Raw genomic sequence first — 16,697 nt, forward strand, 5'->3', positions numbered from 1 at the left:
CAGGGTGCAGATATTCACTAGGAAGGAGCACTAGGGGATCGTCTGGGTGCTAGAAATGATGTGTATCTTGATCTGGGTGGTAGTGATCTGAATATATACACACACAAATACACACACATGCACACATATGTGTGGATATGGATGTCTCTGTGTGTGTGTGTATAGAGAGAATAAGTATATATATAAAGAGTATACAATAGTGTGTGTAATACTATGATATATAAAAAGATATATATGTATATATAATATATAAAAAGATACATAGCTGATTCACTTTGCTATACAGTATAAACTAACACAATATTGTAAAGCAACTATACTCCAATAAAATTTAAAAAATAAAAAAAAAGAAGGAACACAGCCCTGCCAATCCTTTGATTTTAGACTTATAAAACTCACTTTGTACTTCCAACCTCCAGAACTATAAAAGAATAAACGTGCATTGTTTTAAGCCAAAAAAAAGAGACATATATATGTGTGTGTGTAAATATATATGAGAGAGAGAAAGAGAAAGTACTGAACATGTAGAGTTCCTGCTTGGCCCTCCAAATTCTCTGCTTCTTTAACCTACATCTGATCCATCGAAGCTCCCACATCTGCTTTTGCACCCACTCTTCTGAGCTGCAAATAAGAGCTTTGGGCTTTTCAGTATGTATAGAAAGAGCATATAGTTTGCAAGCTCCTCCTGAAATCTCTCGGGTGACACTCTGCCTTTTTTTTTTTTTTTTTGGTTAGGGGGTTGTTTAAGGATCCCCTAGTTTCATTGAAGATTGAAGATGAAGCTGACATTTCTGCTTCATGTTAATTGCAAAGCAATTAAATGATAAAACGAGAGGACTTGGTGACCAGTTGGATATAGAGGGCTGAGGAAAAGGAGGAATCAAGAATGGTGTGGAAGTCTAGTGTGGACAACCATGTTGATGGCAGCACCACTCAACGAGGAAGCAAAAAAGAAAGATGGGAGTTTGGTGAAGGAGGGGTTGGGTTTTTCTATGGAACTTGTGGATTTTAAAGTATTTATGGGATATTCAAGCGGAGATGTTCAGAGGATATTTGCTCCTGAAGCTTAGGGGAGAGAATCATTTAACATACGATTCCACAAATATTTTTAAGAGCCTACCATGTGCTGGACTTTCTCTGGAAACTGGAGATAGATAAGAGAATAAGTAGAGATTTGAGCTGGATCCAGAAATTTTGATGCCATCAACATATAAATAAGATTTTTAAAAATGAGAATGTATATGATTGACTAGGTAAAGTATCCAGAAGGAGAACGGGAGGCTTTGAGTCAAGTCCCAAGGAACATCAACTACAGGGATGAGGTAGAAGTAAGAAAACAGCAAAGAAGGCTGAGAAGTGACCAGAGATGTAAAAGGAAAATTAAAGAATGAGTAAAGTCAAGAGAAAATATATTTTCAAAAGAAGGAGATGGTAAAGTGCCAGATGCTACACAGAGGATGGAAAAGAATTCATTGAATTTAGCAACAAGGCAGTTACTGCGAAACTCAGGGAGGGATGAAGGCAGAAGCTAGGGATCATGAATCTTATTTATTACTCTATCTCCTGCACCTGGAAGATTGTAGAAAATCAGTAGATTTGGGGAATTAATAAATGAGTATATTGACAAACAAATTAATCTGAACAGAGCAAAAGATTAAGATAGATTCACTTATTCGACAAAAAAATTATTGAGAGGATCTCTATGCGGCAGGATCTATTGTAGGTGTTGTTCTTAAAACAGAGAACAAAATAGAAAAAGCTCCCTCCTCTCAGGGAAATGCATTTTAGTTGTGTGGAGCCAGAGGATGAATAAAAAATAAGTGTGTGTCATGTCAGAAAGGGATAAACACTATAAAGTAGGAGGAGAAGGATTGGGGATGATGGAGATAGGGATGGTACTTTTCCAGGAAATGACTCTCTGACAAAGCATCATCTGAGCAGAAAGTGAAGAAAGGGAGGGTTGAGCCCCTGCCAAGGGGTCTGCAAGAGCAAAGGCCATGAGATGATAACAAGAAACAGGGCGAGAGCTAGAGCAACGTGAGTGAATAAGGGACACTAGTAGGCAAACAGGTCAGAGAAACAACAGGCAGACCAATCATGAAGGGCCTTGAGGGCCATTGTGATGGGTCTTGGAGTTACCGTGCAACCAGAGTTCAGGAGGGCAGCAGGATAGCTTTGGGGAGGGGCAGAAAGAGTGCAAAGTCAGGCCAGGAGACAAAACACTCAGCGTTAATGGAGGGACTTTTTCTTGGGGTGATGTCCAACAGCTTTAGGCTGATTTAATATGGTCAGTAACTGTCCAAAGAGGATCCCAAGGATTAATCCCAGCAGTCCTGGTTGGATGGAGAAGTGGTGACATTGTCCTCTCAGGAGGACTGTGGATCTCAGGATGGATGGCTGCGTTTCTGAGCAAGATCTAGTCAAGATGAGCAGACCACGGATAGATCATTAGATTCTCAGGACTGGAAACAGCTGGCGTAGCTAGAGGAGCCCATCCCCTGTTACCAGCCTCCTCTGGGGCCAGTTACCTCCCTACCACAAGGTTCAGTGATCACCTGTGGCCAATCTCATTCTTGCGGTCTCTCCAAGATTCACTGGTCATCTCCGCCTATGTTTGGTTGGGTTTCTCAGATACTGGTTACCACCTATAATTATGCTTTTTTGAAACGTCTCCTGCTTACCACTCTAAGATTTGCTTGATTGAATTAATGTCAAGGGGTTTTCTCAGAAAGGTACGCAACGGTGTGATGGAGCTATCTCCTGTGGGCTCCCTAGGGTTGGTTGTTAGCATTCCTCCCAGCTTTGTGTTCATGAGTGTCATATTGGTGGTTAAAAATCAACAGTGGGGGGCTTCCCTGGTGGCGCAGTGGTTGAGAATCTGCCTGCCAATGCAGAGGACACGGGTTCGAGCCCTGGTCTGGGAAGATCCCACATGCCGCGGAGCAACTAGGCCCGTGAGCCACAACTACTGAGCGTGCGTGTCTGGAGCCTGTGCCCCGCAACGGGAGAAGCCACGATAGTGAGAGGCCCGCACACCGCGATGAAGAGTGGCCCCCGCTTGCCACAACTAGAGAAAGCCCTCGCACAGAAACGAAGACCCAACACAGCCAAAAATAAAATAAATTAATTAATTAATTAAAATACTTATAAAAAAAAAGTGAATAAAAGATTTATTAAAAAAAAAAAATCAACAGTGGGGAGAGTTTTTACACCACAGAAATTGGCAAACACTATAAATCAGTGCTTCCTTCCCTCTCCCTGAGAGCCAGCTGTTAAGAATTGACAAGTACATGACCATCAATATGTCTTAATTTCTCCCAGTCTCTCCTCTCTTGACCTCAGGAATACTTTTAAATGTGCCCTCTGGTAAGTGCTACAAAGATAATAAAGCTCGGTCTGACAAATGGGTCACCAGAACGTACTTGGTGTCTCCATGCCAACTTGACTATGTGGAGAATTAATTTGTTTGGTTAATTTTGTCCTTGGAACTTCAGCTAATATACAAAATTCCATCACTTTCCCATTTATAAACAATTAACAGTAGATTTTGAAATTAAAAACACAACACCATCTACGTTAGCAAATGTAATGAAAAAAATACTTAGGTATAAATCTAACATATTATAACTAGATCTATACAAGTAAACCTACAAAATTCTCATGAATGAAATAAAAATAAACTAAATAAATGGAGAGATACTCCATGTTCATGGATAGAAACACCCGATATTATCAAGATGTCATTTCTTCCCAAATCAATCTATATAGCCAATGCAATCTCAATCCAGATTCCAGCAAGTTATTGTATGGATATCAACAAACTGATCCTAAAGTTTATATGGAGAGAAAAACCACCCAGAATGGCCAACATAATATTGAAGAAGAACAACAAAGTTGTAGGACTGACACAGCCTGATTTCAAAACTTACTGTAAAACTACAGTAATCAAGACAGTGTGGTATTGGCAAAAAAGAAAAAAAGAAAAATAGATCAAGGGAATAGAATAGAGGTCTCAGAAATAGAGCTACGTAAATATAATCAGCTGATTGTTGACAAAGGAGCAAAAGCAATACAGTGGAGAAAAGATAGTCTTCTCAACAAATGGTGCTGGACAAACCGGACATACACATGCAAAAAAAGAATCTAGAATATGTCTTACACCCCTCACAAAGATTAACTCAAAATGGAACTCAGACCTATATGTAAAATGCAAAACTATAAAACTACTAGAAGATAATATGGTAGAAAGTCTAGATGACCTTGGGTTTTGCAATGACTTTTTAGATGAAACACCAAAGCATGACCCAAGAAAGAAATAATTTATAAACTGGACTTTATTAAAATTATTGTTCTGTGAAAGACACTGTCAAGAGAAAGAAAACATAAGCCACAGGCTAGGAGAAAATATTTACAAAAGACATATCTGATGAAAGGCTGTTATCCAGTGTATACATAGAACTCTTAGAACTCAACAGTAAAGAAACAAACCACCTGATTTAAAAATGGGCCAAAGACCTTAGCAGACACCTCACCAAAGATGGTATACAGATGACAAATAAGCATATGAAATGGTGCTCCAGATCTTATGTCATCAGGGAAATGCAAGTTAAAACAACAATGAGATACCACTACACACTTATTAGAGTGGCCAAAATCCAGAACACTGACAGCACCAAATGCTAGCAAGGATGTGGAGCAACAGGAACTCTCATTCACTGCTGGTGGGAACGCAAAATGGTGCAGACACTTTGGAAGAGAGTTTGATGGTTTCCTACAAAACTAATTATACTCTTAACATATGATCTAGCAACCAAGCTCCTTGGTATGCACCCAAAGAAGTTGAAAACTTATGTCCACACACACGTCCACACACAAAAACCCTGCACATAGCTTTATTCATAATCACCAAACCTTGGAAGCAAGCAAGATGTCCCCCAGTAGGTGAATGGATGAATAAGCTGGGCTATATCCAGACACTGGAATAATATTCTGTGCTAAAGAGAAGTGAGCTATCAGCCATAAAAGATATGGAAGAACCTTAAATGCATATTACCAAGTAAAAGAAGCCAATCTGAAAAGGCTACATACTGCATCATTCCAACTATAGGACATTTTGGAAAAGGCAAAACTATGGAGACAGTAAAAAGGATAAGTGGTTGCCAGGGCCTGGGGGGAGAGTGGGATGAATAGGAAGAGCACAGAGGATTTTTAGGGCAGTGAAACTACGCTGCATGACAACATAATGGTGGATATATGTCATTAAACGGCGGAGGCCATGCCTATCTGCGGCAGGGGTTATACGGGAAATCTCTGCACCTTTCACTCAATATTGATGTGAATCAAACAGTGCTCTAAAAAAATTAAGGCTATTTTAAAAACTCCTTTGACTACAAAGCACGGAAGTACTCAAAGCAAAAAACAAACAAAAATTGTAGAGACCTGTCTGAAGGACCCAAGTGGCGGCATGAAGAGGTTTCTACTGGCCAAATCTAGAATTGGACTCTTTACTGAAGGACAAGCAGAACAAAACAAAAAGATTCTGCAAAGAACATTATTAAGACCTCTGACAAGTTTGAAATGTATCAATATATGGTAGATTAGATTAAAGTGCTGTATCAAGGTTAAAGCTTTTGATTTGGATAACTATATGTGGTTACATAAGAAAATACCCTATTCTTAGGAAATACATGTTGAAATATTAAAGGATTGAAGAGTATGATGTATCCATCCTAGATACCCTCAAGGAGCTCTTAAAAAAAAAAACAAACAAATATAAGTGGTAGCTATTGTTAAGAAATTGATGGACCTGGATAAAGTTATTTGGGAGTTCTGGATATTATTGCCCAGTTTTTCTAAAAGTATAAACCTGATTCAAAATAAAACCAAAATAAAAATGAGAGAAAAATCCTTGTCTTCCTTTCCCATGTTACAAAAAGCAAATAACAGAATCCTTTCTGGTGGAGCTGAGCTCACAGTTTGCTGCGTCAACGTGCATGTGTCACCAACACAGCATGTCAGTTTGTGCACTGGGGCAGGTGCTGGGAAGCTGGGTGTGAGGTCCAGACGTTTTACGCTTCACGTGCCAGCAGAGATGTTGTTCTGCTCATAAGACACAACCTTGAAACTGATCAGAAAACCTTTAGCTTTTAGATGGAGCGAAATAAACAAACCAGTATAGAGCCTAATATCCAAAGGATGTGTGAGTGTGTGTGTTTAGTACTATTTCGATGTCTTCACTTACCCATGCTAAATGTATATCTAACCTAAGGTTAGATTTCACCTTAACCTAGTCAACAACTGGTGTTTACCTGATGGCAGCTAACCAGAGATGCAGACAGAATAATAAAAAGAACTGAATTAGTCTTTTTACGACTCTTGGACAAATGCCAGCCCTTTAGGGGTTGCAGATATGTCACAGTGATTTCTCAGAATCAAGCATTTTCTTGGCATCATGAGGTCAGTGAACTTGAAACAGGATGTGTCCAGGTTTTGCAGAGGCCCTAAAATCTGAGCGTTGTGTGAGAATAACAGTTACCAAGGACGTGCACACGCTAACAGGAATGCTTAGAGATTGTCAAGTTGTTCCGCCAGCCCATCATCCAATTCCTGGATAAAAAGGAGGTGAAATGGAAGATACCAGAAGTGAGGCAATTGTTGGAGCCCTAAGGCGTTTCCCTCCCGACCTATGTGAGAGGGTAGGTGGGCTTCCCCCACCCCACGTCAGATGAGAGGGGCTCTGAAAGCATTTTGGGGAGCTTGGTACATGCCCCTGGGGTGTGAGAGTCTTGGCTGACATCCAAGAAGTCTAAAGCAAGGGGGTGGGAGGGGAGCTGCCAGCCGATGGCTCAAAATAGGGAGGGTGGGAGGGAGACGCAAGAGGGAGGGGATATGGGGATACATATATATGTATAGCTGATTCACTTTGTTACACAGCAGAAACTAACACACCATTGTAAAGCAATTATACTCCAATAAAGATGTTAAAAAAAAAAGTAATCAGTAGCATATAAAGCAGCCAATTAGAGCTTCCAATTAACATGAGAAAACTAGTGTTGCTTTTTGGAGAAGTTATAATTCAGCCTAAAGCAAACAAACTTGGTATTTTTGTTCACTCAAGAATGTAATAAACGTTGGCACATTTATCAAAAAAAAAAAAAAAGCAAAGCAAAGGGGTTGCATGGGGCTGGCTCATACTTCCCCAGTGAGAGGAAAGGTCTGAGTTCCAGGGGATCACATATGAGCCCTGCAGATGCAGGCTGGCTTGGACTTGGCTAAAAAGGGATCCCACTCACAAGAGGGTGCATGGAGGGGGAAAGAGACCCCCCAGCCTCACAAGATGGGCCTCAGGATACCCAGGGTTGAAGGGGACGTTTCAAGCCATTAGTGAAAAAGTCTTGTGCCAAAGAAATAGCAGCTGGAGAACCCAGCTGGGCAAAGATGTGAAAACCAGGAAACAAGGCAACAGCAAAAAAAGACAAGGTGAGTTCTGGATGCATCCATCATACCTGCAGGGAACCAATGCCACGTTGGAACTAGGGGCTATGTAAAATGGTGTCATTCCCCCAGTCTGCTCCCCATCCTGGAGGAGAGGAAGGTGGAAACCGGAAGCTGAGGGGAGGGGGCTAGGAGGGGAGAAGCTGCCAGATGCCTCTGCCCCTTGCCGACTTCCCAGCAGAAGCGGGCCAGGACTGGACGGGGCGAAATGTAAATAGATGAGAGTGTGGGGTTTTGGTTGTATTCTAACAAAGACACTTTTAAAGCCTAAATGAGACTGTGCTTGTGACTAAAGGCGCCTGGGAAAGTTCTGAGGCTCTCCTGAGTGTCTTCCCAGGGCGGGAGAAATGGGTCTGCTGAGTGAATCTAATGGGGGTTGGTCTGTCTGCACCTTGGGAATCCAGCGCGTCCAAGATAGTGGGCAAATGCTCAGTGTCTTCACTTGGCAATCCCACGTAAGTGTGAATATCAAGATGCCCAGGCCTGAACTCTTCCGTATCCAGATCTTACCCTCCTCTTACCGTCCCTATGACAGTTAACAGAACCGGTATCCCAAGCGGAGGCAGAGGCTTAAGGATGCACAGCACCCGATTTTCTCCTTCCAGGCTGATGAAACCCACTTGAGTCGTGGACGCCCCTGCAAGGCCCTTGTTCTACTAAAAAATCAGTTCATGCCAATTCTTTTTATCAAATCACCTATTTTTAGTTGAGATCCTGGGGCCCTTCATGCCAGACCTGATACACCTATTTCACGCGACCGCCACCCTTACGTCCCCTGCCCACAGACACCGCTCACTGCAGCCCCGCTGTCCTTCTTGGGGTCCCCAATACACCGTGGCTCATGACCCAGGCGTCATACGTTCTGCTGGCTCAGCCTAAAACGGTCTCTCGCCCCTTCTTCAAATGATATCTTTTTTTTTTTTTTATTGAAGTGTAGCTGATTTACAATGTGTTAGTTTCAGGTGTAGAGCAAGGTGGTTCAGATATATGTGTATATATTTCAGATTCTTTTCCATTATCGGTTATTACAAAATAATACAGTTTCTTGTGCTATACAGTAGGCCCTTGTTGTTTATCTATTATACACAGTAGTGTATTATCTGTTAATCCCAAAGTCCTAATTTATCCCTTCCCCCCTTCAAATGATATCTTATCCTACAAATCTCAGTTTAACCACGACAGTTTTGTAAACCTTTTCCTGACACTACGTTCTGATTGATGTGGTCCAGCTAGGCCATCCCATCATAATCTGCAGTTGACATGACTTCAGCCCTTATCATAATCTTCCAGGAGAAATGATTTACTTATTCTCTCTCCCTCACTGTACTTAATGCTCCTGTATGTCTAGTTTGAGAAGCCATTCCCACACCCAGAACAATGCCTGACACCAATTACATTTGCTAATTGTTGAAGAGAGGATTGAAGGAATAACGATAAATGGTTTTGTTAACGCAGTATATGATTATTATAGTTATTATTATGTTTAGCGATAACATGTTCAATAATGGCTTATAGTTTGCAAGGTGTTTTCATATGCATCCATTATCCTATTTGTTTCTTCACCCTGTACAAAGAAAGAAATCAAAGTTATGAGAGGTTAAAAAGCTTACATAACGTATAAAGAAGTATTTCCTTTTTTCTTTGAAGCAATCACAACTTTACAAAAAAGTTGGAATTACAACACAAAAATCTTTTTTTTCCCCCAGAACCATGAAGGTTAGGGACCAACCCATTGCTCCAACAGCCCTGAATACTATAGTGTTCCAAAAAGAAAAATAAAAAGTAGAACACAACATCAAGTCAGAATATTAATACTGATGCATTATTTCTTTAAAATCCTCAGGTGTCATCAGGATTTTGCCAATTGCACCAATAATGTCTTTTATATCAAAGGATCAGAAGTGAGCATGGCAGTTAGTTGTCACATTTTTTCAGGCTTCTTCAGTCTTCCTGGAATTTCATGATTTGCCTGAATAGGGAAATCTATCCCCCTCTCCCATAACATTGAAAATAAGTGGTTTACAAGGTAATTTCAGTAAACAGAATTTATGGGAAAGAAAAGCTTTCTGTGACAGATGGCAGGACAAGAGAAGCAACCATATAATTGGGTTCTCTGATGTAGACGCAAAGCCTCTTGAATACAATTCAGGCAAACCCTTCTAACCTTGAGGTCTTTGCCGTGGTTGATGGCTCTGTCCAAAACAGTACATGTTCTACTGAATAGCAATTAATCAGAAAAGAACCCAAAGATTTCCATTTGGTGTGTCATTCTATTTCCCATTGAAATGAAATCTTGTTCTTACAAATTGCCTTGAATAAAAACACATTTTTTTTTTTTTTTTTAGTGATTTCAACTGAGTATATTCAATTGGGTATACACAGCATGCTGCAAATAATTCTCTGATTTTGGTATGAAGATTTTTTCTTTACTGAGTTTTTCACATAGCTTTTCTCCACCCCCTTAATTTTGTACAGGGTTTTCAATTCTAATTTGATTGCCCTTCAAACAGCTACCTGCCATTTCTACACTTGTAGAAGCTAAAGGGCCTCAGTTGGCTTAATCTAGTGAAGCATGAAATAGCCAGACGCCTTAATGTGTTTAATGGCTCATTTCAGGAACCACAAAATACTACTTAGGTTTTTCTTAAAGGGATGTACAAATTGAAGAGGCTTACTCAAAGAATTAGTTACTTAAGTTATTTCCAATTTTCCTTTGATAAGTTGTGCTTCAACAAATATTCTTGTAAGAGAAATCTGATAATTTCCCTAGGATAAATTCTTAGAATGGAAATAAATTGCTTGGTCAAAGAATGAATATTTTAAAAGATATATATCTATATCTTTAAAAATCTTCAGTCTTTGAAATATATATGTATATTATTGCCCTAAAAATACACCCGTTTTATTATAAAATATGTACAAAAGCAAAGCAAATATTATGTATATAAGAACATAGTACAGACTTCTTTAACCAACATAACTTCAGCACAGGATGGGGACTTTGGTCCAGATGTAAGCTGATCATACCATTTGATGCTCAAATGAATCAAGTAAATAGCCTGATACTGAAATGTGTGTTTATATTTTTTGCCATTATTCAAACTGAAAACTGGACTCAGTCAAATGTGAACAGCTATGATATTTTTCTTATAAAAGTAGAAAGCAGGGCTTGTGATTTAAATCTTGTGTACTCTCTGTTGGTGGGAATGTAAATTGGTGCAGCCATTATGGAAAACAGTGTGGAGGTTCCTCAGAAACTAAAAATAGAGCTACCATATGATCCAGCAATCCCTCTCCTGGGCATATATCCAGGCACAACTGTAATTCAAAAAGATACATGCACCCCTACATTCATAGCAGAACTATTTAAAATAGCCAAGACATGGAAACAACCTAAATGTCCATCAACAGATGAATGGATAAAGAAGATGTGGTATATATACACAATGGAATATTACTCAGCCATAAACAAAAATGAAATAATGCCATTTGCAGCAACATGGATGGACCTAGAGGTTATCATACTAAATGAAGTAAGTCAGAAAGAGAAAGACAAATACCATATGATATCACTTATATGTGGAATCTAAAATATGACACAAATGAACTTATCTATGAAACAGAAACAGACTCACAGAGATAGAGAACAGACTTGTGGTTGCCGAGGGGGAGCGGAAGTGGGGGAGGGATAGATTGGGAGTTTGGGATTAGCAGATGCAAACTATTGTATATAGGATGGATAAACAACAAGGTCCTCCTGTATAGCACAGGGAACTACATCCAATATCCTGTGATAAACCATAATGGAAAATAATACGAAAAAGAATGTATATATATGTATAACTGAATCACTTCGCCATACAGCAGAAATGAACACAACATTGTAAATCAACTATACTCCAATACAGTAAATTTTAAAATAATAAATAAATAAATCTTGTGTACCCTGATGGGTACAGTCTGTGTATAAGTGGCTCAACACCTCTCCTTGGAAGACAGAGCCTGTTCCTGTAATCACGCTCCCATTTTTGCCTTATTCATCATCCACTTCTTGGCCACCGCATTGCGTATCTTCTCAAAACAAAGAAAAGCCCACATTTGATTCATCAGTAAAACACGTATGTTTCAATTTTCTTTTACTATAAAGTCAGACAGAAGCATACAATTTAAGACTATAATAAGAGGGAGAGACTTAGTAATAAGTGCCAACAGATGCTGGTAAGAAGTTAGAAAAGCCAAGACTGTAAGCATCCAAGACAAAACTAATAAGCATCTCTCTCAACAAGGCTGTTTTGTGGTTGGAAAGGGATATTGCTCAACTGGGACTTCTGCCATGGTTACAGAAGACCGGCATCTTTTGAGATAGAATTATATTGGCTTGGGTCTAAATTGCCCCTGAATAAACGGTCTGTGAAAGGATTCAGTTCTCATGCCCATCCTGAAGCTGGGATGGACTCCACTGGTTTGTCAGCACATGAACCACTGGTTCTATTTGGCTTTCAAGTGTATCACAAGTTTCTCTAGACGGCTTAGGAATGCTAGCTGCTCTATATTTTTGCCAAGTTTCTGCATTTTTTTCACCTAGGGCATTTTCTTTTGGAAACGTAACTATGTACTATTATAGATGCAGTTAGTTGTTAATTTCTGTCTCTTTGATGCTTGAATCGCAGATTGGAGTAGAAGCCATGGTGCTAGAAAAAGGCATCTTTCAGAGCAGACCCTCTCCTGGCTGAAATTTCTATTACAACCAAATGAGATTAAGCCCACATTGAATTTGTATTTAGATAAACTTGTCACTTTCCATTACCCAATTCTAAATAGTTATGAATACGTGAGAGCCATCCTTGTCCTTCACGGGTCATGCCAATGTCAGGGAAATAAACACAGTGTCTACACTAAATTGTGCCATTCTCATGTTGCCTTCAGCAGATTCTATTCAAACAAGATTGATAAGCTAGTCTTGATTTTCTGTGGGATCAAAAGCAATCAACGAGTCTTCTTTGTTGTCATATAGGTAGGGTCCACTCCTCTAATTAAATTGGACTTTGCAAATAGGAAATTTCCATTCTCCCATATGTAACTATGCTGTTCTTAACTGCACCCCACAGGTGCCTGTGCTCAGCACAGCCATCTCCAGGAGCCAGGACCATTGTGCCACAGACAAGCAGGCTGTAAGAGAGAGGCTAGAGCTTATAGTATGGTCAGAGACCCGACGATTGCTCAGCAATGACAGCAACCAGCAATGGCACTCTTCTGTAACCTCTGTGCAAATGCTTTGAAAGGTCACCTTTCCAAACAGCACAAACAATAAGGATCACAATCACTACAATTCTCTCTCAATATTGAGAGTGGCCATGTCACATCCCCAAAATATTTTTAAATAAGGCAGTAGTTTTTTTTTAATTTATTTTTTATTATTTTTAACATCTTTATTGGAGCATAATTGCTTTACTATGTTGTGTTAGTTTCTGCTGTATAACAAAGTGAATCAGCTGTACGTATATGTATATCCCCATATCCCCTCCCTCTTGCATCTCCCTCCCACCCTCCCTATCCCACCCCTCTAGGTGGACACAAAGCACAGAGCTGATCCCCTGTGCTATGCGACTGCTTCCCACTAGCTATCTGTTTTACATTTGGGAGTGTATATATGTCCATGCCACTCTCTCACTTCGTCCCATCTTACCCTGCCCCCTCCCCGTGTCCTCAGGTCCATTCTCTACGTTTGCGTCTTTATTCCTGTCCTGCCCCTAGGTTCATCAAAACCGTTTTTTTTTTTCTTTTTTAGATTCCATATATATGTGTTAGCATACGGTATTTGTTTTTCTCTTTCTGACTTACTTCATTCTGTATGACAGACTCTAGGTCCATCCACCTCACTACAAATAACTCAATTTCATTTCTTTTTATGGCTGAGTAATATTCCATTGTATATATGTGCCACATCTTCTTTATCCATTCATCTGTTGATGGACACTTAGGTTGCTTCCATGTCCTGGCTATTGTAAATAGTGCTGCAATGAACATTGTGGTACATGACTCTTTTTGAATTATGGTTTTCTCAGGGTATATGCCCAGTAGTGGGACTAAGGCAGTAGTTTTTATAACATGCTAGCAGGGGTTGGCAAACTATAGCCTACAAACCAAATCCCAATTTTTTTTTTTGCATGGCCTATGAGCTATTAATGGTTTGTACAGTTTTAAATGGTTGGCATATATCAAAAGAAGAATTTATGAAACATGAAATTTATATGAAGTTTGAATTTCAATGTCCATAAGTAAAGCTTGATTGGCGCACAGCCATGCTCATAGCCTTGTGTATTGTCTATGGCTGCTTTTGTAACCGAAAGCGGGGTCCGGCTGCTCACCGCTCAAAAGCCAATAAAGAGGGGCTTCCCTGGTGGCGCAGTGGTTGAGAATCTGCCTGCCAATGCAGGGGACACGGGTTCGAGCCCTGGTCTGGGAAGATCCCACATGCCGCGGAGCAACTGGGCCCGTGAGCCGCAATTACTGAGCCTGCGCGTCTGGAGCCTGTGCTCCGCAACATGAGGCCCACGCGCCGCGGTGAAGAGTGGCCCCGCTTGCCACAACTGGAGAAAGCCCTCGCACAGAAACGAAGACCCTACACAGCCATAAATAAATAAATGAATAAATTTAAAACGCACCTCATTAAAAAAAAAAAAAAAAGCCAATAAAGAAGCCAGGTTGGTGGAAAGGAAGGTTTGCTTTATTTCAGAAGCCAGCAACGGATGCGGAGAGGGCAGATGCCTGTCCAAAGGCCGACTCCCCTGCGCTGACAATCAGGGGGCAAGAGCTTTTATAGGCGGAGGGAGGGGCTCCAAGCAGAAACAGCACAGGCAGCTCTGACAGTCATCTTGACATTGGTCACTGGTGGTCTGACCAGCGTCATCTTGATTGTTTTATGTACAGTTAGTCTTCAGTTCCAAGGTCAGTTTGTTCTCATTTCTTGAGGCCAGTTCTCGGAGTTGTGGCAGCTTATGTCATGGCTACAGTCTGGTCATTATGTAGTTAATTTCTCCACCTGATGGGGGTTTCAGTGTCTGTAAGACAGCTCACAGGACATGGCTCAAAAGATTATCTATAGCCCTTGAGGAGGAACTAAAAGTCCTTGACTATGCTTGATGACTAAACTATTATTATTTGGTCTCCTTGGACTGTTTTCCTTTGTTTCTGCATTTTCTCACTTCTCTGATTAAACTTATTCTTTGGCTAAAGTTTTTCCACAGACAAAAGGCAGGCTGAGGACATGGGTGGCATAGACCATAAGGTCCTGCTCCGTTTCACTTTCAGTCTACAAATGCAGGGGGCTAGAACCAGTAACTGAATCAGTCTAGACCCAGAGCAAACTCTCTGAGATGGTCCCCATCAAGCTTTGCCAAAAGACCTGTCTGATCACCATTGTTTGCATTTTCATGATGAGCTGAGCTAAAGACCATGCCAGCTGGGTGGCTAATTAGTTACAGGGTCCTTTTGTGTTGTGACAACTCAGAAAATAGCACCAGGTGCTGCCACTCACGTGACCCGGATACAGAAGGAACGACATCACAGGGAGAGGAGTTAATAGTGGCCGTTACCATTAGAAACTGTCCTTAAGCCCTTTTTCTTATTAACAGATCACTTTCTTAAAATTGGATGAATCGTATATAAGGTCAAAATCCATATTTGCATCTTTGTTTTGGAAAGTAGTTACTCCTGACTCATCAATCTTTCCTCAGGGTTACAGTTACATCCTAAGCACACATCTCTCTGTGGTTGACAGTTTGACCGGGTGCTGTTAATCCTGGTCCAGCCTTCATCACGCTGATGCATTCAGCTAGTTTTAAGTGCATTTTCCAACTCACCTAAAACCATGGTCTGGTTTAAGGGGAGTGGAGTTAGGCAGATGGGAATATGCCTGGTCTATGACACATTGTGATACTGTGATTTATAAGGAAAAATATATATTTGGCCTTCATCCTTGTTACTGGCACCGAGCTCCTAAAACACTTGGAACTTCCTAAGCCTTGAGAGCCATAAAGGTGTCTTTTGTTAGGTCAATGAGGTGACTTTTGGACCTAACCTTGGACCTAACCTAAGGGCCGACCTGTGCCAGGGGAACTGACCATGGATGGAGGGTTAGAACTTCCTGATTTCTGGGGAGGGAAGAGGGATTGGCAGTTAAATCAATCACCAGTGGCCATTGATTTAATCAATTGTGCCTAGGTAATGAAGACTTATAAAAACCCCAAAGGACTGGGTTCAGGGATCTTCTGGTTTGGTGAATGGGTGGAGATTTGGGAAGAGCAGTACCCTCCAACAGAGCATGGAAGCTCAATGCCCTTTCCCTATACCTTGCCCTATGCATCTAATCCATCTGGCTGTTCCTGAGTTACATTCTTTTATAATAAACTGGTGATCTAGTAAGTAAGATGTTCCTCTGAGTTCTGTGTGCAGCTCTAGCAACCTAATCGAACCCAAGGAAAGGGTTGTTGGAACCTCCAACCTATAGCTGGTTAGTCAGAAGCAGGTGGCAACCTGGGTTTGCGATTGGCATCTGAAGTGGAGACCGAGCCCTTAACCTGAAGAACCTGAGGCTGTCTCCAGGTAGATAGAGTCCTGGAGTTGAATCGAGTTGAATTGCACGACACTGAGCTGATGCTGCTAGAAATTGCTTGATGGGGTGGGGAAAATACCCTCCCATCCCTCCTCCACACACACACACACACACACACACACACACACACACACACACACACACACACCCCTTAACAATCCAGTGCAAAAAGGAGCTCAGGAGCGACCACGCAGCCTTTGCAAGATTTTTCATGGCAGAGAACTCAAGACCCTCCCAGGAAGCCCATTCCAGTTTCGTTATCTTAGTTATTAGATCTCCTCCCCACTTTATTTTACAACCACCTGGGTTTCCTCTTCTGTCCCGTGAAATAACACAATTAAGCGTCATCCCTTTCCTAAAGCATGACACGTTAACATACACAAGGCAATTACTACATTTTTCTCAGCTTTAACTTTCAAGCTAAGCCCTCTCCTTTCCGTCAGCCTTTCCTCGTAAAGCCCCCTTTTCAGATCCCCCCGCAGCTGGACCCTCTCCTTTGGACACAACCCAGCCTGTTGGGTTTAGTGTGGAGTAGCTCAGAACAGAAATCCCTGTGCATTGATTACTGAAGGGCTCTTTACAGACACCA

The sequence above is a fragment of the Eschrichtius robustus genome, chromosome 18, assembly GCF_028021215.1.
Source record: "Eschrichtius robustus isolate mEscRob2 chromosome 18, mEscRob2.pri, whole genome shotgun sequence".
Classification (NCBI taxonomy): Eukaryota; Metazoa; Chordata; class Mammalia; order Artiodactyla; family Eschrichtiidae; genus Eschrichtius; species Eschrichtius robustus.